Genomic DNA, 24,990 nt, shown 5'->3' on the forward strand with positions numbered 1-24,990 from the left:
CAATAAGTACATCTACATAGATGAAAGAAGTGAAGATTCATTTAAAAAATTAAACACATTGGACACATGCATGAAGTTAAAAGTTTGGTATAGTACACATTATTCATGGCAAGAGATTATCTTCTCTTCCACACTCTCAGAAGTCAAGGAAGCCATATTGTAAAAGTTTAAAATGGTGGAAACAGAGCAACTTTTTATCATTATTATTAAATATCAACAGTCCTCCTAAATAATGTTTTGCAGGTTTCATTCAGAAACTGGCTCTCTCTTGACTGACAAACTAATGGGATGCATCTACTTGATACTCAAGGAGAGGTGGCAAATCTTTCCATCTTTTAAATGTTACCTACCCTCAACAGACTATTCTCAACATTCAAGAAATCTTTCTGTAAGCTTATACATACTACATGCAGAAATAGTCAATGACACTACGGAAGAAAGCCCCTGAATCCATCCATACCGCATTGCCTCGACAGTGAGGCAGCAAAGAGACTCACAGAATTCCAATAAAAAGAGAAACCAAACCAAAACAAATTCCTTTCTAGACTTTGTGGGTTTTTTCTTTATTTTTTTTTTGAAAAAAATTCCCTGATAAAATTTTTCTTAATGACTTCCATTGTAGAAGTTTTCTTGACCTTTTAAATCTTGTAAATGAATGACCGAATTAATTTATTTTTCCTAACTCAGTATTCCAATCATCTTAGGAAAACAGCTGGAAAGAAAGGTCAGTTCAAAAGTGAGGTCTAGGTAAATAATATGATTTGACTAAATTCTTTTTACTTAATTTTAAAGTACATCTGCTGGGCTTCCTTCCCACATACCCTTCACACAAGCAGGCTTCAGAGTAGAAGAAAAGTTGTTTTTGACATTCAACAACTCGAGGCCCGTTCACCCAGTGGAGCACAGTGCCTAAAATGAACACACACTGCAAGCTGGAAAACTATTTAAAATCTTTTTACATATCAAGTTTTATTTCCCTACTAACGTCCCGACTCATAACAAACCAGTAAGCCATGACTTACTGTTCATGTTCATGACTTATTCAAAGAGTAATAATATTTCCCCTCTTTGGTTTTAAACACAAAGATCTCTAAAAAGCAAAGCCCACGGATCTAGTGAATACAACAGTTAGAGAACATGCCTTTTACTATCTTCTCAGCTGTTCCTTTTCCTGCTTGAAATAAAAAAAAAAAAAAGGACCAGATTACATAATACTGCCACAAATAACTAACTTCGATAAGTGATGGCTTCTCTATCTACTGTAAAGTGAAACTTCATTGAAGGGTAACAGCTAGCTAGCTTAAGGTAAACGTGGTATAGTTTATATGAAGCATGATTTTTGTAACAGATCAAAAAAAAACCTGAACTTTTCTTTTGCCAAGATACAAAACAACTTGATATTTTTCAAATGAAACACAAAACTAAGTATGTTCCTCATCAGTAAAAAGCTAGAATTAAATGTTTTCTTGAAATATATTTCAGTGACTAAGTTTCAAATCATCTTTCAATACATCAAACTCAATCTGTCCTAATGGAGAAGTACAGCGTTGTGAATTACCCATTATGTTGGAGAATCCAGAAGTCGTTTTAATTGGTTTTGAATGAAAGCATTATTCTGCATTTCTAATCATGTTTCTACCCCTAAGGCTAATATTAAAAATGAATTACAATTCCTGAGCAAAGGAATTGACTCGGAATCATGGCTGGGATTAACATTTTGTTACAGATAATCCACAAACTAGAGAGTCCAAAAGCCTATAACTGAGAGTTGAGTGTATTCTCTAAGTAAGAAGCTAAAATGCTCATTAGACATACTCCATGTTAAAAATGAACCATCTGAAAAAAGTATACACGTTATGTAAAGTGTTGTACATTCTCTTGTATAATGTGGGTCTCTCTTCCAAGATTACCAGTCTACGTATTTATTCACTGAATTTTCTATTCCTAGAAATGAGACACTTGCAGGGTTAACTGTCTTACCCTGAAATTATATTTATCTTCAAAACGCCCTTATAATTTTAAGATATAAAACAAGTTCTACCTTACCAACCACAACAAATGGTGATTGTCAATCACAAATACACATTATAGAGAGTTTAAAGTAAACCTGACATGGTGGTCACAATGAATTAGATTATGCTACAAGACAGAAGCTTGCCATTTGTGCCTTGAAGTGGTTTCAACTAAAACCTCAAATATAGGGGCGCCTGGGTAGCGCAGTCGTTAAAGCGTCTGCCTTCGGCTCAGGGCGTGATCCTGGCGATCCGGGATCGAGTCCCACATCAGGCTCCTCCGCTGAGAGCCTGCTTCTTCCTCTCCCACTCCCCCTGCTGTGTTCCCTCTCTCGCTGGCTGTCTCTCTGTCACATAAATAAATAAAATCTTTAAAAAAAAAAAAAAAAAAAAAAATAAAACCTCAAATATTAATGAGGAATAATAAACTGACCTATTCGCTGACAATTAAGCAACTCTGATTTGAGCACCTGAAATCATCTGCATAATGAAAATACCCTTCCCCCAATTATCCAAATTACAGCTTAAAAGGAAAAGAACACTCTAGAGGAGGTTTTTATTTGTCGGGACATTTTAATGAGGTGATAGGTATCTTAATAAGTGTTCTTGGGTGAAGACACCTGGATTATTAAACAGCAGTTCTTCTGTATCCTATATTAATTCATTGAAAGATTTTATCACATGTTTAATTTATTAGAGACTTGAAGTACTTAGTATCACTTGCATGGTTTAAAGTAAACCAATTTAAACAAAAGAGGAAATAAATGGTAAGTTTGGATGATTTGGCTTTTTCTGATATTTTTTCTTTTAGTTTAACAATAATTCACTACAAGTACAAATCAGGAAGATCTGCATGAAATTAACTTCAAAGCAGCTTTGCAAATGAGTCCTAGAGGGTTTTATGAAAAAATGTCACCAAGTAGAAAGAATTTTAGATACATTAATTGTATTTAATTATTTTTTTATGTGGGGAATTTTAAATTAAGGGGAAAATAAATCCATATCATTGCAAAATGACCTCGAGTATCTATTACTTTTTAAGAAGAAACTCTTACCTGTAATAATTAAAAGACAATTATAATTATTCATTGATTATCAACAAAATCTGAATGCTTATAATTTATTTTACTCTACACTGCTTTTTACTGATAGCTCAAATTATTTTCTCAAAAGGAGATTTTAACTATAGTGTTAAGTTTCTATTTTAAAGATTAAGAGTTAACGTGTGATTTACTATCTTATGATTAGTTTCATTTAGGCAATACAAGTTTTACGGATGTTTTTCAAGTTGTTTCACTGCTTTTTGGCCCAAATTTACCCATTTAAGAGCTTAAACTAAATGCTCTCCCAAGTGATTTACAGAGCCAAAATGGCTCTGCTACTCGGATGATATTTTTCTGAAAAAGATCGTTCTTTCATAGTTCTTTTTCATGTGAACTACAGAGTCTGTCCAAAAATATCCCTTGTCATTTTACTGTTACAAGAAGGGTAAAATATTATTGTGAATAATAGAATCAATTTGATATAAGTGCAAAAAGAATTTTTATGATATGAATTAAAACAACGCAAGCAAGTAACTCTTTCCATAAGTAACTCACTGAATAGTAAAAGGCAAGAGCAGGAGAAAGCAAAATAAAATAAGCATTTGCAGACTCCAACGAGATTTGTCTATTAAAAAGAGAGACAGAAAGAGGGAGAACTAAAAGGGTAGTCAAATTCCAGCTATCAACAAGCTTGTACTCTGTGCTTTGCTGTATAAAACAATCACTGCCACTGATACAATATGATTTCTTTTGATCCAATGGGCTGTTCTCACAGATACTGCGGGAAGCAACATTTGAAATAAAATGTGACAGGCAGGTTTTTGCAGCCAGCTTTGGAAAAGCCTGAAATTTGATTGAATCTCATAGTCAAGGACTATACAAAAGTAAAGGATATTTAACTTGTTTTTCTCATTATTGTTACTGTTCAGATTTTTCTTTTATTCCGCTTCCGGTAGGTGTTGGACAGTGCTCTTTTCATGCAATGAAGTATAATGTCAGATGCTTCCCCATAACTTCCCCAACCCCATAAATCAGGTCAGTACTGGTCTGGAGAGAAAGAAATCAGGATTCAAGATCCAAGATTACTGCCTACACTCTGGAGAATAAGAAACGTGAAATATGAATGCCCTGAGAATGATTTTTCTATAAGCTCCAAGGAAATGAGAGTAACTTGTGATGCTGTTAGTGTTAGGAGGTGATCTCCTCTCCAAGTATCAAACTTCAGTACATTTAACCAGGGCTTATGCATGAAGACTACAAAGCCAAACTTCTTCCTTGAAAACGTATACCCATAAAGTGAAAACGTGAGAGTTTCTCATCAAATCAAAACAATGTCTTCATTTAGAAATGTGGAACTTCTGGATTTCAGAACAACTTGAGGTAGCTTTCACACCAGCCTGCATTTCCATCTCGAAACCTCCACTTGACAAGCCAATTAACTAACTGCCTAGTGGACTAAACTGTCATTTTGTACCAAGCAAAGTAGAAATCCAGGAAATAACAGCAATAGCACAAATAAAATTTTAATGAACACCATAATCAACTTTTCCTCAAGAAGGTCTGCAGATTAGAGAACCTTTATGTGAGTAAATGGTAAAATCTTTTAAAACCACCTTATTAAATTTTGGAAAGAATAAATTTCTATGAAGAAAGCCAAGAGTTTCAATAAGCTTACCTATATACATAATCATTTATTTATACATTAGCATTTATAATTTAACCATTTATTCCTTCCAAAAACCAGCTCTGTATAAGGTATTGGGATATCTCTGTGTATAAAAATACCCTGTTTAAAATTTTCCAATCTGTTTTCCCCATTGTATTAAACAAGTGGCTTCTAAGCAGATCAAATACATAATGATACACTCAAAAAGTCTATAACATGGCCCAAACATCTATTATTTTTGGCAAAGAGAATCTTTTACCCTCTACATTTTTTGGTGGGCTTTTCTTTAAGCAACAAATACACAAATGAATTTAGTAGTTAGAGATTAACTTTTGTATTATAAAGGTCTGGCTGCAGATTGCTCTCAAATATGTTTCCAATTATCAACTTGTAAATGTGATTTACAACATAAAATCTTCATATGAACAGTCCAATACCATAGAATTTTAGTAAATTTCCTGATTATTAATGATAGGAAACTTCTAACAATTCAAATAGGTTTGGGCATCTACCACTTGATATTTGATAGAAACGTTTCCTTTCTTTCTGATTTTCCTGATCTCTATTTGGTTTCGCTTAATTTTTGGCTATATTAGGTATCACTGTTCCCATTTTCTGAAGTCCCATTAACTGACTGACTCAATGTAGCCTTGCCTTCCACTGACTATGATTTTGCTAAAATTTAACAACTGCTTCTTCATGACTAAATCCAATGATACTTCCCAATCCAAGTCTTACACACACACACCCCAGAATGCATGACCCTGATTGCAGTGTCCTGTTTCTTGAAACTATTCCTGCCTCAGTGTACATTATTTTCACTGGGTCCTGCTCTCTGATCACTCTTCAATCTTTCCCCACACTCCATCTTCCTCAGCCTATGCTGGAAATACTGGCGCTTCCCAAACACTCCCTCCCCAACCCTTTTCTCTCTTCCTCTTTTAAGTACTTGGGAAATTTTGCTTGCGCTGACATGACCAAAGGGTTCTTGTCCACATTTCTCCCTTGAGCTTCAGACTTATACATCTAACCATTAAGGACATCACTATTAAAGGCATCTCAAAATCAGGTGGCTAAAATTGGGCTTCTAACTTTTTCCTACAAAACTTGTTTTGCCCTAATTAAAACTGCTCACCATCTACCTACCATATGCTCACCATCAACCTGAACTCACTATAGGGTCCTTTCCCCTTCCTTCCTCCCTACGTCCAATTAAGTCATGTGGATTCCTCTTCCTAAATATGCTATAGATCTCTTGCCTCTCTCCATTCTGACTTCTACCACTTGAATCGATGCGCTCAGCATTGCTCACCAGAATCACCACATGGGCTTCCACCTCAGACCCCCTGACCCCAAGCTTCGATCCGCTAATTTATTCTTAATTCTGCCACCAATCTGCCTTTGGTGGATCCCCATTACTTTTAGGTGTGGTTTTAGTAGTTGCCCCCCAAAAGATGTTATTTTTCAGGAAATGGTGCCACCACGTACTCTAATGTTCTAATCAGAACCCTACAGGTCATCTCATCCTTGGTTCTTATCATTTCTTTGCTTTTTGCACCCAACACAACAGCAAAAGCTGTCAACTCTACCTCAGAAACACACCCCATATCTACTTGCATCTTACTATCAACACCACTTTGACCTGAGTTCATCATTGCCTGTCTGGAAAACGGAGTTGCAGGACATAGTTAGAATTGTGCTGATTATATCTCTGTAGTGTCCATTTAAACATATTCCTCTTTCCTTCTCTTTCCTATAAACTAATCATTAGAGCTACAAGTCTGATAGCTATTCTCTTCAAGTCAGATGCATTGAGGCATAATTTAGATACAGTAACTCTCAGGAAGGGTGATCTTTTAAAAAATATATTAATATTATCACATCACTCTGTTTAAAATCATCCATAAATTCTTATTTCACTGAGAATAAAATTCAGTCTGAAGAGTCTTCACTGTGGCTACAGAATCCTTCACAGTCTAGTCACTGACCATCTTCCTGATCTCACCATGGATCACACTCTTCCTCCTTAACCTCCCTGAAACCACATCTGGTCTTTTCTCCATCCTGCCAACACTCCCCTTTCATTCCTATCTTGGGGCCTTGGCATTTACTATGCCTTTAGTCTGAAAGAGTCCCACACCTCTCCCAGTGTGTGATTCTTTCATGCGAGGGTGGTCTCAGCTCAAATACCACACCTTCAGAGAAGCCTGCTCTCTGCATGTGTGCATATAGACATACATTTATGTACATAAATCATACTCCCTCTTGTCTTCCAAGTCCTTATCATTTCCTGAAATTATTTTGACTTTTGTTTACTTATTTTTTGTCTCTCTTATAGCAATAGATCATAAACAGCATGTCCGTTTACCACCTTGGTGCTGAAATAAGTGCCTGGTACTCAGCATAATCTCAGTAAGTGTTTGCTAGATAAATCAATGACTCATGACTCATCTGACTCCTACAGTTTCTAGCACTTTCCTTCACTAATGCTCTGCTTCAGATCAAGTGAATGAAGACATCTGTTTCTCCCTAATCCATGACTCTCCCTCTGGGCTCTACAACTCAGTATGTGATATCTGGTGTGCCTTCATTTTGCCTCCATTTTCCTGCCTTACTCATTCTGACTCATTCATTATATTTTATATAAAACAAAAAGGCATCCATGTATGGCATGTCCATAGTATACTGTGCATATAAAACATGCCGTTTGTACCTCAGGGAGAGCCCTGTAGAATAGTGAGTCCCGAGTAACATACCCTGGACTCCAATTTCTGCTCCATCACTGAAGTATTCAGGTGGAACTATAAAATCTCTTTGCCTCAGTTTCCTTCTTTTACAAAGAATGGAACTCTTTTGAAGATTTCATGATATGATATATGTAAAGTGCTTAGAACATCTGATCAATAAATAGCATCTATTTTTATTCTTAATAGTAATTATGTAATTTATTTAACATCTCACACCAAAATGATTTTTGTGTCTGCTTATTACTATTGCCAGGTCTTTGATGGCATGGTGAGAAAGATTTTTTCTTTCTTCCATTTTTCTAATTTCCAGGGCTAGGCACAATTCCTGACATATCATAGTACTATTCTATTCATACTTCTTAAGTGATAAGAAGTGAATCTGGTTTCCCTGGACCAGAGATACCCTTGGGGTGTAGGAGTAGGGTCCAAATGTGTGTGAATAAAAACGAGTAACACATGCCCCCAATAATTTTAGGGATAAAAAACAAATCTGTCAGGAATAACAGCTGTAGGTATGTAAAAAGAGCTATCAGGTAGCTAATTAAACTGGCTTGAAAAGGATGGTAAAAACAAAGAACAGAAAGTTCAAATTCCAATGTAAAGAACCATCCCTTGAACACCTCTCTTGCTCATTCCAGTGTAAAGTACCATTCCCTGAACACTTCTCTTGCTCATCTCATAGGGAAATATTCAGTCTATTCTGCTGTAAAACCAGGAGCTAACATTAGAAATGGCACCATTTTATTCAGGCACAACAGCTTACCCTGGCTCACAGATTCAATAACCCATAAACTCAAAAATCCCAAAGCAGGTCAAACCCAATAATATATAAGAACCCATAAAAAAGAGCATCAGTTTTGTTGCATTGCCTTTGAACCACTACAAAACAACATTAGATAAGGGCGAGCAAACTTTTTTCTGTGAAGGGACAAATAGTACATATTTAGGCTTGTGGGCCATACTAAACAACACCACTGTTGTAGGACAAAAGCAGTCACCAAAAACATGCAATGGAATGGGCATGGTTGTGTTGTAACAAAACTTTATTTATGGACATAGATATTTTAATTTTATATAATTTTAAATGCCCTTAAATAATATTCTACTTTCATTTTTTTCAACCATTTGATAATATAAAAACAATTCTTGGCTTATGGGTATATAAAAGTAGGTACTTGGTCAAAAGTGACCCACAGTTCATAGTTTGCTGACCCCTACTTTATACCAATTTTGTCACCTCTTTCCTAACTCCAAGCAAAATGTGATATAACTGGCTTCCCTGCATAAACTGAAAGTGGTAATGATGCATTTTCTCATACAAAAAGATTACTACTTTTATAAGTACTACACAGTAACTATTGTAGCATCTTTTAATTAATATGAAGGATAAAGAGTAAAAATAATTATTTAAAGTATCTTCACATTAATAACTTGATGGACAGCTAATCCAGGACTCTATTAATCTTAATTCTGCCACAAACTTATTGTTCAATACCTCAATATGTGCTTTATTCTTTTTTGTGACAATTGCCTTATTTATAAAAGAAAATGTAATGATAAAATATTAATATATATCCATGAGACCAAGATAACTCATTCAGCTGGTCATGACTTAAAAAAAAAAAAGTCACATAGGACATTCTTCCCACATTCTCCAAGGAAAAGAAGTCCACGTTGCTTTTACTCAACAGATATTTATCAAGCACATACTATGTACAACACAATATGAAATACAGCGACCTCTCCTGCATAAGTACAAAAATAATTCATCTTTTTGTGCATTCACAAATAAAGTGTCTGAAACAGTTAAATGAAAAATGTCATCATTATTTTGATAAACCTCAGAAGAAATGCAACCACCTTCACTCAAGGATCAATATGACCCAGGGCTTTTGAGACCCCAAGTTCTCCAGAGAGCGCTACAGATTGACAGGTCCGTCTCTTAGTGCTTGATTTGACATCAGATACAGTGAAAGACACGTAAACCTCGGATGAAGAGCCTCATCTCAGACAGTTCCATATTGGCCAGACAAGCACCGTGGCTCAAGAAGGCAGGCTCCCTCTTCCACAAGTCAATTGTGAATTACTCTCTCTAAATTGGCTCCACAGCTGCGATTTTCAGTTCCTAGAGTACCCTCCAAATAGCTGGTTGTGGGGGAAAAAATAAAAGCCTGCTTTTTACTCAAACACACACCTTTTGGCGATCTGCCATCCCAACTCTTGAAGGACCTGCAGATCTGAAAAGGGACCCTTCTGGGACTCTATCAAAAAAAATGGTAGATCAAAAGTGTGGCAGAGGGGCTGCTGTCAGGCACTCAAACACATAACTTATTCCAGTTTTGGAGACCTACAGAGTAGATCTATGAAATAAACTTGGCTCAAAGGGAGCCTAAAGTACTCGGCCCCAAACAAGTGAGGTTGGGGGAAACTGTACCAAACCCTTGTTTCTTTTCAAAGGAAACAAAGAAAGCGTAAAAAGGGAAAACAGAGGAAAGCGAAGACTATTACCTACAATATTAACCCCTTTCTGGGAACCTGGAGGAAACTCGCAAACAGGCTACAGACGTGAATTACAAAAACTGAGTTCCCTGTCTTTCAGACAACAGACAGTCTGCTTTTATCTCATCAACTGCTTGTGATGGAGAGTTAGGAGATCTGGAGGTGAATGCTAAATTTACACAAAAGCTGGCATTTCAGGGTACAGCAATAACCTGCCTTCGTGTACCACATCTGCATAGGCATGACATTTGTACACACACACACACACACACACACACACACACACACATACCACATACGTATTCAGAGAGGTAGAAAAGGGAAGAGAGGAACAGTGAAGACAAGATTATCTCTCACATACACACCTTTGATACATAAATACACACACAGACATGGAAAGAGTGAACAGAGAACAAACTTATCTGTCATAGAAAAATGATTCAAGTCCTTTCAATCCTTCACAAGCATGCTCTCTTTGAGCCTGGATTATTAGATAATTCCCGCATTACTATTTTCTACAGGTATCCTTCTGAAACGGTGTCAGTTATCTAATCTGTAGGTTCAATTAGACGCCTTTATCACCTGGCATAACTTTAAAACCCTGCAACTGTCTTTACAACCCTTCTGGTTTCATGGAAAGTTCACCAGGTTGACATTTAGTTACATGACTGAATTCTAAATAGGGATTAATAAAATGATTAATTTACTCTTCTTTTCTCCTCTCTTTCTCTCCGGTTTCCCCCATGAGTCATGGTTGGCCATCTACAAGAACACAATATCTAACTGAGGAAAACTGTCTTCCAACCACAGCATCTGTCTCCCTGGCAAGCTCTGCTGACAGTTGGGTCCTGGCTCTGGAACTGTTCAAGAATCTTTTTTCGGGCTGAGCGATTAGTGGGCTCTCATCCTCCTAGGTGCGGCTTCCTACTGATTCCACTCAATTTGAAAGATGGATTTGTATATATTTACCCTTCGGTGAATCTGCTATTGTGCAAATATCTCAAATTGAGACCTCCCCATGGGAGGACATGCATGACACAGGAACACCTGCATTCCTTTTCCTGCAAAACATCCATTAAATAGTTCGGTGGTTCCCAAGGGTCTGCTTCTGGGTATTACATAAGCAGCTTCTCCCTCAGCAAAGGGAAAGGGATGCTTCAAGACACAGAAATAAAAATGCCCACAGTTTTCTAAGGGAATTTCAAAATAGCAAGTTGCTTAAATACCAAGGAAAGCACCTGGTTTCTCTCCAAGCCTAAAGATAGCCTGTGATAGTTTAAGACATGTAACCAGAGGTGGGAGAAAGGAGAGGTGGGTGAGGAGGTCACGGACAGCACTGGAGAGACTCTAGAACACACAGATCATGTGGCAGCACGCGTCCGAGTAAGTTCTGTTATTTGTGAAATTCTATCAAAAGTACTTAGTCAAGAAGGTTCACGTTTTGTTTTTTGAAAAGTGGTTAAGGTGGAGGCATAATTTGTAGGCACGATATTCCAGTAAGGGCACATCTGTCTTGTTCTAATTTGGAGCCTAAAATACTGCTGTCGGGCTCTCCCTTTCTTTCTTAAAAATTTCTTCCCAAATCTACTTTATCTACTTTTTTTTTTCAAACAATTACTCAGCCCCTAGACCCCCTGGAGGCTTCTGATTCTTAAAAGAATTAGAAAAGATCTCCAGTTATTATTAGATTCCATTTTAGATGGAGAAGAAAGCAGAAAGTGAGCAAGATAGGCACGCCTTTATGTTGCCTGAGTTACTTTTGAAATTTGCTTCATTCAAAGGCCAGAATAGCATGGAGCACCTTCAAACTATAAAATAAGAATTCCACTGCACCAATTATTTGTAACCTCTCACTGGAAGTAAAAATGATTTAACACCCCTCCCTTCCCCCGTCAAAGACCTAAAGGCCTTTAAGAGAATCCAAGAAGCCCCATGCATTTAATATTTTCTAAGAATAAGTATCGGGGAAAAGATTAAGCCCTCAAATATCCAACTTATGTAAGTCTGACAACAAGAAAAAACACAGTGGAAAGGATTAATCTCAAATAAAACTCGGAAAAGAGGTTTTTGCAGAAAACTATTCCTCTGGCTAGATCTCTTTTGTTTACAATATGAAGTAGAATTTGGACCCATTATATATTCTTTCTTATGGTCCCCCTTGTGAATTGAGGTTGTTAAAGTAACATTGTAATTATCTTTTATCTATAGCATGATTTATTTATAATATGAAATTCCCTTTTACATCTTTAGATTCTTAATAAGTGAATGCTCTCCTTAACAGTCAGAAAAAAATAACATCGAAATACGAAACAAATATTTATTTCACCATCCTTTTTCCAGAAAACTATGAATGTGACTCCAATAAAAACAGAGCTACACATTTTGTTTTAAACATTTAAAAATGTTCTTGGGTTTCAAAGGTCATATTTAGAACTGAACCAACCATGAATATGAATACATTGTAAGCCATGTCTAAAGCGGGTGTCTTTTCGAGTAAAAGACAAGACTTACTAATAGTCCCATTTGTTTTCCATTAAAAATCTACTCATTGTATTCACAGCAATCCGCTTGCCACCATGCGAGCCTGCTTGGACAAAGCTTTCGCTTTGTGTGTATCAGATGCAAAATTTACTTAAATTCCAGATAATTGCAAGTGCATCTGCTAGGCTTTGTCACTGGTCTATATGAACATTTTCACAGTGTATACAAAGAGCAATTATCTAACAACTAAAGAAAAAGAAACAGTCATTTCGGCAAATTACAGCCAGCTCCTTTATCAAGGAGTAAGTTTGCTAGAAGAATGCTACCCCAAAACACTTTCTTGAATAAAATGTATTCGCTCACACCACATACATTAGCTACACAGAACAAAAAAGGGAGCTTTTTCAACTGTTAAATTACTAGGTCTGAAACAAGGATAACTGCAATTTCAAATAAAATCATCTCACAAAACATGAATGTTCCCCTCTGGAGAAAAGAGAAAAAAAAAAAAAAAAAGCACCCGATTTAAACCAATCTGATGCACTAGTATAAGTTCTTATTCTGTACTCATGACAAAATATTTCAACAATAGTCACTTACCCTGTTTATCATCCAGTTTTAGTTCCCTAATTTGAGATATAAGTGCACAGAATCAATATCAACGAAGGAAAGTCAAAACAGGGAATACTTAAAAAAACAAAAACAAAAAAAACAAACCACCAAAACAACAACAAAATCAAAACAAAAACTTGAGACAACAAAAATCTTAATTGAAAGTTTTTGTTCCATTCATGAGTCGACTGTAAACAGGCCTGTCTCTCTAGTGGGGCTATTTGGTCAATGTTTTTCTTTCTCCCCTTCATTCTACCACCCCCCACACACAAACCGTCCCTTTTTCCCCTCTTTCTCTTTCTTTCCTTCTTTCTTTCTTTCTTTCTTTCTTTCTTTCTTTCTTTCTTTCTTTCTTTCTTTCTTCTCTTTCTTTAACTTCATGAACAATCCAATTGCAAACTGTCACACTCAACACGGCCAGCCCTCCTTCAAAGCCCAATCCAATTTTCAGACTTTTACACCTCATGCCAACCAAACATCAACAGCACTCCTTTCCTAAGGCCTAATAGGGTAAATCTGGTCTTCTAACAAATTCTCAAAGCTATCCACAGTGATCACAGTGGTATCATTAGAATAGAGAGAAAACTATTTAATACAAAGACTAAAAAAAATTTGTGACCTTTGACCTGTTTGAAATCTATCAATTCAGTGGCCATTTATTTCCTGCTTCACTTTCATTTAAATATCTTCATTATCATTTTTGTAAAATGTATTATGTTACCAGCCAAAGCTATTAGAAAGAAAAAAAATATCTCCCTATTCCCCAAACTGGAGAACGATCATTATCATTAATATTTCACGGAACTGCATTAAATGAGACAATATTCAATATTTAACTATCTAATCCTATAGTAATTTATATTAGAAAATACCAACCATGTGAGAATTCAGCCAGTCGGATTATTTTATTGGATGAACCTTTGTCATTATTAATAACATTTCAGTATCTCATATTTTTTTCAGCACAGAATGTAACATCCAAGGACTGAAAGTGATTTTGTTTCTAATTAATTCTCAAAATCCTTGGGAGACAGTGATGAGAGGATAAATATATTAATTTGGAATTAAAGAATAAAAGACTAGCCTTTAGATGCAAAAGTTTTACTAGAGATGTGAATTACTTGCATGGGTCGTACACCTCACCAGGTTTACTCATAATTACGTTAGGAAGACCTGTTTAAACCTCAGAGAGTCTAAATTATTGGGTGGGGTGTGGTTTTATTTCTTTCAAGCCACAATTATTTGCCAATTATAAGGAAAAAGTTGGTCTGACCTATTATTCAGAATTCCTGTTAATTTGCTTACAGGCAATTACGTAGACATCCAGATGTTCTCCACATGTACTTTAAACAAATCCCATTTACCTTTTTCTCAGACCATCTATCAACTTTACATATTTATACATCGGCAAACTTCAGCTCATTTTAGTAAATTATCTTTAACTTCAGCATGAATGGAACTCAAACGGATAACTTTTAAACGTGACACTTGGAGATAACAAAATAAACTCTACGTAACAAACATTTGAAATTAGTGTGTGCTAAAATCTAAAGTGTTGTGCTTACTACCTTTATAGCCAAAAATGTCCTCCATTTGATTTCAAGCAAGAAAAAAGTCCTCACTGCTACTAGCCTTTCAAGTTTATACACTGAGGCCATCATTATCCCTCCCTTAAGACACTAAGGTCACTCATGGAATAATGGTAAATATTTGCTGGAGGCTTTTCATTTATCTGTTTTGTTGACAGCTCCCCCTCCTGTTTTTGTTTTTGTTTTTTTTTCTTTTTTTTTGAGGGAATTCCACCATTTATGTATTACTGGAAGTTGAAATCTTCTTGTCCCATGAGAGACCAGACTATGGATCTCCCAGACTTCCAGTTACATGGATATAGACACTTTATCAGGAGGCAGCCAGTCAAATGGAATCACCAGCCCAGAACTTGGAAATGTGAGCCAGGGACCCCCAGAAGCCAGGATGGGGGTTCCTTCCAGACCTGGGACAAACAGTCCCCTGTCCAGGGCAGCAGTGCTGGTTGAGAGTAATGGCAGAGGCAGAGGCCAGTGCGGGGGTGTGGAGGGCTCCAGCTGGGCACCCAATATGCAGTGGCAGAAGCAGAAGTGCCAGGTTCCACATCATTCCTGGTGATTCCATAATCCCCTATGTCCTCCTAACACAGTCCTTTACTGTTTACATTAGCCAGAATTAGTCTGTGTAGATTATAAGCAAGAACATAACCGGATCCCACAATCAAAAATAAAAATTCAGATTGTGCTTTTATTCTGTGTTGGGTTAATTTTATAAACAGTTGGAAAATAAGTTAAGAATGCTTGCAATATTGTGAGTTGTAAAGAACATTCCATTTTCACAAAGACTAGGAAACTTCCCATCCAGGAGGACCCCGGAGGACCATGGTAAGTGGATCTCATAAATCCTTGGAAATTTAGGTACCCAACAGGAAAAGAGCCAAGAATCAAAGTTTAAATGAGGAACACATCAATGAAGACCCTTCCTATTTTTCTCAACCATTGCTTTTCTGATTCAGATGAACAAGGAACAGAAGATGGAAAGGAAATTTTGATGGTTTATCTATGATTTGCTAGAGATGAGTCACGCACATCTTGAAAACCCTCAGTAAAAATGAGCATTAATCAAGAGCCTGACCGATGATATCAAAAGTCAGAGCTGACTGCCTCAAGTCCAGGAAGCTATTACCTGGGGCTGGGGAAAGGGTCAGTGCCTCTGTGCACTCCTCCTATGACATCTACTCTCAGAGCTATTCACCTGGTACTTTTCAAGAATATTACCCTTCCCACAAATGATTGACAAAAGACGAATTTAAGAGAGTGAATAAGTTTTGAAAATTAACTCTCTGAACCTACATATTCACTGTATGCTTTCAAGTTCAACAGCTCAAATATTCCTTTAGAGAACATTTTTCATCCGTGGCATTTTGGGAACACTGGAAAATTTTCTTTCCTTCCCAATTCCTATCATTTTTCAAAAATCCCTCATAAAAGAAAGGTAAATCATAAATTGATTCATTGGTCATGAAAAATATAAATTGACAGCTGTGGGGCGTGGAGTCATTCATCCATCCACTGATTGAATTGACACAGGTAACAGGCACACCCTAAAAACAACCAGCATCAGAATTTGCCCTCACTCTCCATCCTCCATGTTAACCATGATCTGATTGCTCATGGCAAAGATCCACAATTTAATACTCACCCTCTGGCTTTACTCTTTATTTAAACACGTCTGTTATTAGACATCTGAATGAGAAAATAAAAAAGAAAGAAAAGAAAGCTGGAAAGTTCTATCCCTGACCTCGCCTGCAGCTATGCTTCCCTCAGAGTAAATACATTTGGAGTTCCAGGGCAAAGCAATTCAAAACAAAACAAAATCAAATCAAACAAACAAAAGAAAAACCAAGAAAACCACTAACTTCTGCAATTAAAATATTATTTTATACATACACACAAACACACACGCATGCACACATCACGGTGCTTTAGCCTATAGACCGTAAGCTTCTAGACCAGAGATCAATCATACACACACACAACACCCAAACTGTGTACGACTCTGTGTACACCCCATGGGGGATTAATAAACACTTATGAATTGACTGACAAGAGAAAAACCAAGAAATGACAACCTTCAGGGTAGGCGTAACACAATTTGAACTTGAAAATTGCCCAGGAACAGACTTCACAATCTATGGGAACATACACAAATCATATAAAAAGAAGTGCTGCCCCTCATCTACCTAGAGTGGCCTTAGGGAACAGCTTAGTGAAAAATCACTGTTGTAGGAAGTGGAGTTCAGGCTCTCGATCTAGCTACTGTTTGGCTTCTGCAGCGAATCCAGCTGAGAGCAACTTTTATTCTGTAATAAATCTATTACACAATAACTTTTAAAACATAGATTAGAATAAATGCAAAATTTAGTGCATCTTTAATATTTTCTGGCTAAGTCAACAGGTATGAAACCACCTCTCCCTCCCGATTCTCAAGATTCATGTTGCCATTTTAATTTCTCTGCAGCCAAACGTAACAAAAGCATAATCTACAATGCTTACATAGCTTCAACAGAAGCATTCCCAAATAAACGGTAATTAGCAATAAATCATAATTTATCCACTGACTTTTTTAAATGACGCATTAATGGCGTGATGCAATTCTTAAAACACATTTCATTCAGTGTCTCCTTGCACAGAATCTCCAAATGCCTCAAGTTCAAAAGTGGTTTATTTTCCTCCCTGAAGTTCATATACACGTTCTATGTTGAGGGTGTGGATAGAACAGATTTATAAAAATTTAGTGATCCCTGGAACTACAGAATTACAGAATTAAGAATTACAGAAATAAAATGATGCTTCTGTTAACAATTTAGCCTTGTCACATTTACCTGAAATGATTCCTATTTCACTTGTTACCTGTTTTGAAAAGCTACTTTCACAATGATAAATTTCCAAAAATGTATGATGAGAACAGGTGGGGAAAAAGAAATAAACTGTGAAGATCAGTCCCCTTAAACTTAGAGGGGGGCTTCAAAAAAGAGAAGAAAACCATTTTGGCTTGAGGGAAGGAAATTTTTTAAACAAAAACACACGAGATCAAAATAAAAGTCTGTGTGTGTCTTTACCATCAAAGGCCAAAGACAAAATCTATTTTAATTCGCTGCTGTCTTAGCATGTGCTCACTAGTTACATGTACTGGTCAATAACCTTGCCAACACCACCTGGCCTGTCACCTTACCTGATCCCACCTCACCATACTTCCCCAGATTCCCACTGTCCTTGACACAGCCAAGGGGTGGGCTTGTAGAACCATTCAAGCCAGTTTTCCAACACACACCTTTGAACAGCTAAATCATTATTTGTTTCAAAGTGTTACAGAACTTCCTACTTTTCTTCCTGACATTATTATCAAGTTGTTGAGAAAATGTCTGATAGTGATAACTACCAACGGTTTCCAGAGTTTTGCTATGTCAAACACATTTTTGGGGTGATGCTTACTTTCCAGTTTCTAGTTCCCCACATTGATAGCAATGAGAAAGGATAGGTTTTTATGTTCTCGTTGTTTGTTTTTTTCTTGTTTTCCTGGCAGCCTCCTGTGGACTGTGAGAAGTGATGATTGATCATTTTTCCACACTCATCCACAGCCCTCTCTGTGGCCACATGTAAATTCGCCAATGGATAATTAAGCAACAGACACATCCAATAAATATAATAAATAAATTTGATTTTTCCCCCTTAGTAATTGGTTTCATCTGACTGAGTCTGATTATGTGTGGGGATATATAAACAGGATTAGAGAGGAGAAAAATTAGATGCTGGGTCACACAAATTGCAGAGTCCTAACCACTGTGAAATGTTTTTGTAATAATTACATTATTATTCCTAGGGTTAAAATATAGAGAAGCAGTTTGTGTCTTCTCAAGAAGTTAGGTGAGGCTAAAAATAAAACCGGTGGCATAATTATTACCAGAAGAACATAGTAGCCACCTATAGAATACATTTCCGTCTGGTCTGCATTCTCTTCCCACCATTTACACTGCCCTTCCCGTGCTTCCATTAATCCACGCAGATAATGCCAAACTTCAACTTGGGTCTCCAATTCCAGGTGTCCTATCACACCAGACTACATGAGTAAAAATGAGCTGGCCAAACTAGAAGGTGGAGAAGGAGCAGATATTTGTATACAATTATTGCCTGAAGAAATCCTAAGGCAAAATTAAATTAAATCACCTTTCAAATATATTCTTGAGTGACACAACGAGCAAAGTTTTACCTTGCCATTTAAAACAAGCAGCCTCCCCTATTTCCATTTACTTTCTTAGACATCCTGTTGGCATCAAATTATTCTTACCATAAGATTTAGCTCTTAGCTGAGCACAGTACCTGACCTGGCTTGGGAATCCAAAAATGGCTTACTTTAAGGGGAAAAAAAAAAGACTAAAAGATGAAAATATACATTCCTGCAGCTTTAATTTGCCTATGTTCTTGCTAAGTAATATCTACTGAAATGTGTAGTACATAACCATATACTCTTACATCTGAAATGGCTTAGAAACATTATCACAGCTAAGATCACAAAGTCTGTTGCTATGCGTTCTCTAATAATAACTATGATTTTAGCTATGTAGATATTTACTGTTTGAACTAGCCACATGCATGGACATAGCCATTTTCTCTAATAGTTTAGTTTCATTTCTTAGAAATAATCGAGGAATATAACTTGACTCTTTCTAACATTCAAAATTTTGAAGTGGCAGTTTTTTAAAAACATGTTACAAATATAGCAAGAGGCTTATACAATTTTGTGAAATGGTTATTTTACGTTATGAGATTTTTTTGAACCTTTCCCAAAATCATTTCTATTTGATGATCTATTTCTTTCCTACACATATACCCTTATTCCTGTAATTAAAGTAGGAGAAATGTCAAAACATTGAGTATCAGTTAAATCCTAAGCAATAATAAAAATGACATTTAAACATAAGCTTTTCCAAAAGAATCCTCTGTAGAATTGTCCTCTCTAAAGATTTTAAATCAGTATGTTATTGTTAGTATCAGTTTGAGCTTCATCATATGAATTAAAGTCTCCAACATTAGCCCTTGCCTCCTAAATTGAAGACTGGGGAACCTAAATAAACAAAATAAATGACTTATTCTTTTAACCAAATTCATAAAGTCCTTTATTTCACAGGGTCCATAACTGCCTTTTATATAACTTAAAAATAAGTAGTTCACCAAGGCCATATTAACAGAAATGGATCATACAAAATTTCTAATATTTTTAAAACAGGCTTGAGCCTATATAGCTAAATAATTTAGTCATCAGCACAATTAAACAGACTGTCTTCTGGAAAGCTGAGTTCCAAACTTTGATAGAGCTGCATCGCATTTCAGAAATCACCAACACAATAATAAGAACACCAAACTGAGACATCCGGCGTCATATTTGTATTTAGAATAACCTATGGCAGAACCACATTAGCAAAAGGAGTAGCACTGGAAGTTTTCATAGGCGATCTAAATAAACAACAAGGAGAGCAAAGCCTCCTCCAAAAGAATTGCAGCGAAGACCTGAGAAGTTGAAACTTTTAAAGAAATTGTGTCTGTCCTCCCAAACCAAACACTCATGCTTTTCCCTAGACAGATACGGTATCGATAACACCCATCACCAATATTCTGCTGGGAACCACATAGTAGTGATGAGATGAGGGAAGCAGGCATTGTTCCATCAGCATCAAAGATCAATTCATATTGTCCGGGGCAGGGAGGGATTGGGGGAGATCTTTACTGGGGAAAACAAAAAAAAATTTTTTAACATATCAACTGTATTATTTAGTCTCTATTTCTATTCACTTACATGAAAAGAGTTGAAACATCTGCTCTCTTTTTACTCACACGGCAGCCGAAAAGCACACAACTGTACTTTTTCTCTGATAATTCCTTTTGTCTAAAAGGCTCATAATCCTACACTTAGGAGAGGTGGGCCAATTAAAGTCTTTCAGCAAAAATGAAGGAACTTTATTTGCAAACTATTTCCCAAGGTGCTTCATTTTTTGTCATTAAGAATTCATAAAAAAAGGCTGCAATATTTCAAGTTCAAAATCACATTGTATTATACAATATATTAAGTCAACTGGGGCAGTAAGTAACATGAATTTTAGAGAAAAAATTTTATACTTCGACTTTATGAAATCTTTCATAAATAAAAGCAGGATACTCTTAACACAGCCAAAATTATCATGCTAAGTAGTGCTTTATCTTTGTTAGGTAGAGAAAACAACCCAAATTAACAACAACAACAAAATGTTACCAGTAGAACAAAGTCTTGAACAAAGTAAATGTTCCTTTTATAAAGCAAAATAGAAACCAGTAGTGCAAAGAAATACTTTGACAAAGCTACTATTTGCCCTCATCACATAAGACTTATAAAATTTCTGTGGGTTTCACAATTTCAAAAGAGTTATCTAACTAGACACTATATCACATTTTATGAAATGCTGCTATGTCCTTTTCCATTTAGAACATATCAAAAGACACCCACCTACCCCCTAGCTCCCTGAAAAAAAAAATGTTCTTGTCATCTCCCCTGAAGGTTGTGAATCTGTTGTATTGCACTGTGACAGCAGAATGGATGGTTTCTGACTGTGAGTGTATCAGCTCTACTGAGATCCAGTAATTCAAGAAACAAAACTTTTGCTTTACACAAAGTAATAAGAGACAAAACATACACTCTTCACATAGCTCCTTTGAGATAGTAGCTTCAAGTGAGTTCTGTCTCTTTAAATCTGACTTTTCAATTGAAGTTTGAGTTCTGAAGTGGGAGGGATAAAAAGGCCCTTGCCAATGACCTTGACCATATTTCACCAGAAATCACTTCTCACAATTAGTCTACACAGAATAGGAAACAAAGGAAAAGCTTTCCAATACAGGTTTTCCTTAAAAACACACAAGTAGTTCAAAGTTCCTTTCAATTACACAATGAAAAAACAGCAATTACTTTTAAGAAACATTCAGTAGCTGTAGTATAATAAACACCTCATACACGCAGAGAAACCTCCACTCTCATCAAAATGAAAATAGGAATCCTAATAATACAGGCAAATGTGACTATCAAGTTCCATGAGCCAAAGTTCTCTTTCTATATAGCCTTCTCCCCCAAAATAAGTTATCTTCTCCCCATGATGTTGGATACCATGCTTTTGGAAATGCTGAAATTCAACAGAAACACCAACTGAAAGTAAACTAACTCATTTATCAACAAACATAGCAAAAATATAGAATTACTTTGCTACATAACCTGAGATCAGCATCAGGCACAGAAAATTAAAATGAGTTAAGATTCAATGGAAAACTTAATAATAACAATAATAATAAAACTACCAACAGGCCACAAACACTATGCCACACGGAACTATATAAGAGTAATCACAAATCCCACTGATTGAATAGTCATCTAACCAGGCATTACACCCAAAACGTAGGTAGATACGTATAATATTTTAACATAAATTCTCGGAGCTTTTTAGAAGTTGCCAGGAAACTAGAAGTAGAAAGAGGGGTGGGTGGGTAAAAACCAACCTCAGCAGGAAAGAGTATGTTCTTTAAATCAATGTACTCTTCATCTTCACATCTAGTGAAGATGCTGAAAGTGAAGCTAATTGTGATGTTTCATAAGTAAATTCACACTCTGAATATATTACATAACAATTAGAATTCTTGCTCCATAGGCCACATAAAATGAGTCCTTAGCCTGGTCAGTTAGCTGTTTGTGCCCATGTGTGTAGAATATGCCAGAGAAACAATGCAGCTGCTCAGCATGGGGTATATTGCTTTCTGGTTTTGGTCCTAGAATGAGAAAATCATGATGCTTTAGAAGACTTGGGTTCTCAGGATCGTAGCTTACTGTACATATTCATTTTTCTTTAGTACCCAAAACAGATGCTTCACTCAAAGATAGCTGTGATCCTAATTAATGGAAGTTGAGTTTTTCCCCCAAAAAACTTGATCAAAATGGTAAATGCAAGCACAGGTCCATGAAAATATTTTAAAATAGCAATTTTGCCATCTCAAGGGACCTATGAGTAAGCTGAGCTTTCATTCTAAATAAAATGCCTTATTACCATCTGCAAACTACAAAAGAAGAAATAAGCTTTAGATCTCAGGAATTCTGTTCACAATTTCAAGAAAAGCTTTTGTCAACACAGGCGACCCAGAACAGGTGAATTGCATGGAGTCTTGGAGTAGGCTTTCCTCTATAAAAAAGAGGGTCTGACTAGTTGAGTTAATTTACAGTTTGTTTTGTTCTTCAGTCCTGTACAGGCTGCATGCACTGTTTTATGCTGTTCCTCCAACATCAATTAAATTTACATGAAGACAAAGTTTAACAGTATCATTGCAAACATACTCTTTGTGCATAGGTAACTTGCTGTTCCATGCTGTGGCAACCACAAAGCAGAAACAGGCTTCCTTAAATAACAATACTTTCCCTCTATAAAATCTATGTACCTCAGAGTATCCCTGAGCTGGACAGCCTCATCTGAGTCTAGAGTTCAGAACTCAAGATAATAATACACAAATTGAAAATACAACCTGCTCTATCCCAGACTTTCCTTCCTACATTTATGCTGCCATTATTGGAGCTCATTTTCCCATAGCTTAGCAGAAATTTTACAACTATAAACTGATTTCTTTTTAAACTGCTGATTTGCCTTTACTTACTGACCCTTCAGTTTTTCTACTGAACTGGAACTGAAAACTTAGGGGGGGGGAAGAGCAAAACAAATGAAACATGGTAACTGCTAAGAGCCCTTCAAAGAACTTAAATGATATAAATACATTAAAGAACTGTTGTGTATTAATTTTTAAATAATATTTAAAACAGATCCTGGAAGCAAGAGTTACAGAGTCAGTTCTATTTTTAAGAAAAGAGTTAAGAGTTCAATTTGCATGCATTATGCTGGCTATTTTAAATAATTTTATTCCATGTGAATGGCAGAAACTGCCCTTCCCCTCCCCAATTGACAAGATGCCACTTGAAGTAAGATCTAAGAGAAGGCTGGCTTGGCGTTAGAAATTGCTGTACACATCTCACAATTTTGAATAAAACAATACCAGCAATCTCTCTTCTTCTCCATAGCCCTAAATTTATTATTAAGTAAATTTAGCAATAGCTCAATCTCTGGAGAATAGGACAGAATGTGATGCACTAAACCACTTATATGTTTATTATCTTTGCAAGCAACATTAAGTAGTGGTGTCAATTACATTGCCTCCTGCAAATCTGCACCAATGTGATGCAAAACAGCATTTTTAAGAAATTCTCTTTTGGAATGCAAATGATTATGCCCCCAATTTTGAATATTTTAGCCAGCATGTACCATACAGTAGTTCTGGAATCACTGGCATCTGTCATGCTGTCAAAACTGAGTCAAAATGCATTGTAATCCTGGAGAAGGATAACCTTAAACATCAATGCAACGTTAAAATGCATCCTAAAAAAAAAAAAAATCCCTATAATTGCGATGAACATCAGAGAGAAACCGGCAGTCCTTCTGCAGAGAAATAACAGTCTGCTCTACCAATCTTTCCCCTCCCCCTTGAAACTCATGCAACTAATGATGACCTCCCGAAGTGCCGATTTTAAATGTTCCAGCATTCATCTGAGGATGAAGGAGAAAAAAAAAAAAAAAGAAATACATAGAAAACCACGAAACAAGTTGCAAACTGCACAAACGCAAGGAGAGAGAGAAAGAGAACTGCAGCTGATTCAGGAGCGATTGCGGAATGAGGAGCAACAGAAAGGAAACAAGAAAGAAAGAAAAGGGGGAAAAAAGCCTTTAGCATTAAAGAGTAAGAAGTGAAAAACATTTACCAGCGGCTCGGTCAGTAGCTTCGCTCCCTGACACCATCTACATAGATAACTTAGCCTAGAGTCTTCGGTCCCAGCTCGCTTTGGAGCGAAATTCCTTCACTTCGAGGGGGCAACACACACCCTCAAGAAAGAGGGAAAGAAGGGGAAAAATAATCCCAAAGACCAAGACAGGCTTTCCCCCTCCTCCCTCTTACCCGCCCCCCGGACTCCCCAAACGGTGCTCGCTTCTGCACAGTTCTGCTCGCTGTGCAGCTGAGCTGCTGCTGCCGCTGCCGCCGCCGCCTCGGCTACTGCTGCTGCTGGTGCTGCTACTTCGGAAACGATTAGGAGGAGGACGCCCAAGCACGACCTGAGCCTGCGAGCCACCCAGGACCAATGTGCAACCTGCTCTGGAATCAAACCCATAACACACGCACGCACACCCTGTGGCTCCTGCACGCGAGTCCTCGCGCGCACACACGCGCCCGCCCGCGCGCCGCACAGACACACACGCACACACACACACATATGCACACACGCACGCGCGCGCGCACCGG

This window comes from Ursus americanus, chromosome 15, assembly GCF_024610735.1.
Source record: "Ursus americanus isolate L20-20 chromosome 15, mUrsAme1.1.p, whole genome shotgun sequence".
Lineage (NCBI taxonomy): Eukaryota > Metazoa > Chordata > Mammalia > Carnivora > Ursidae > Ursus > Ursus americanus.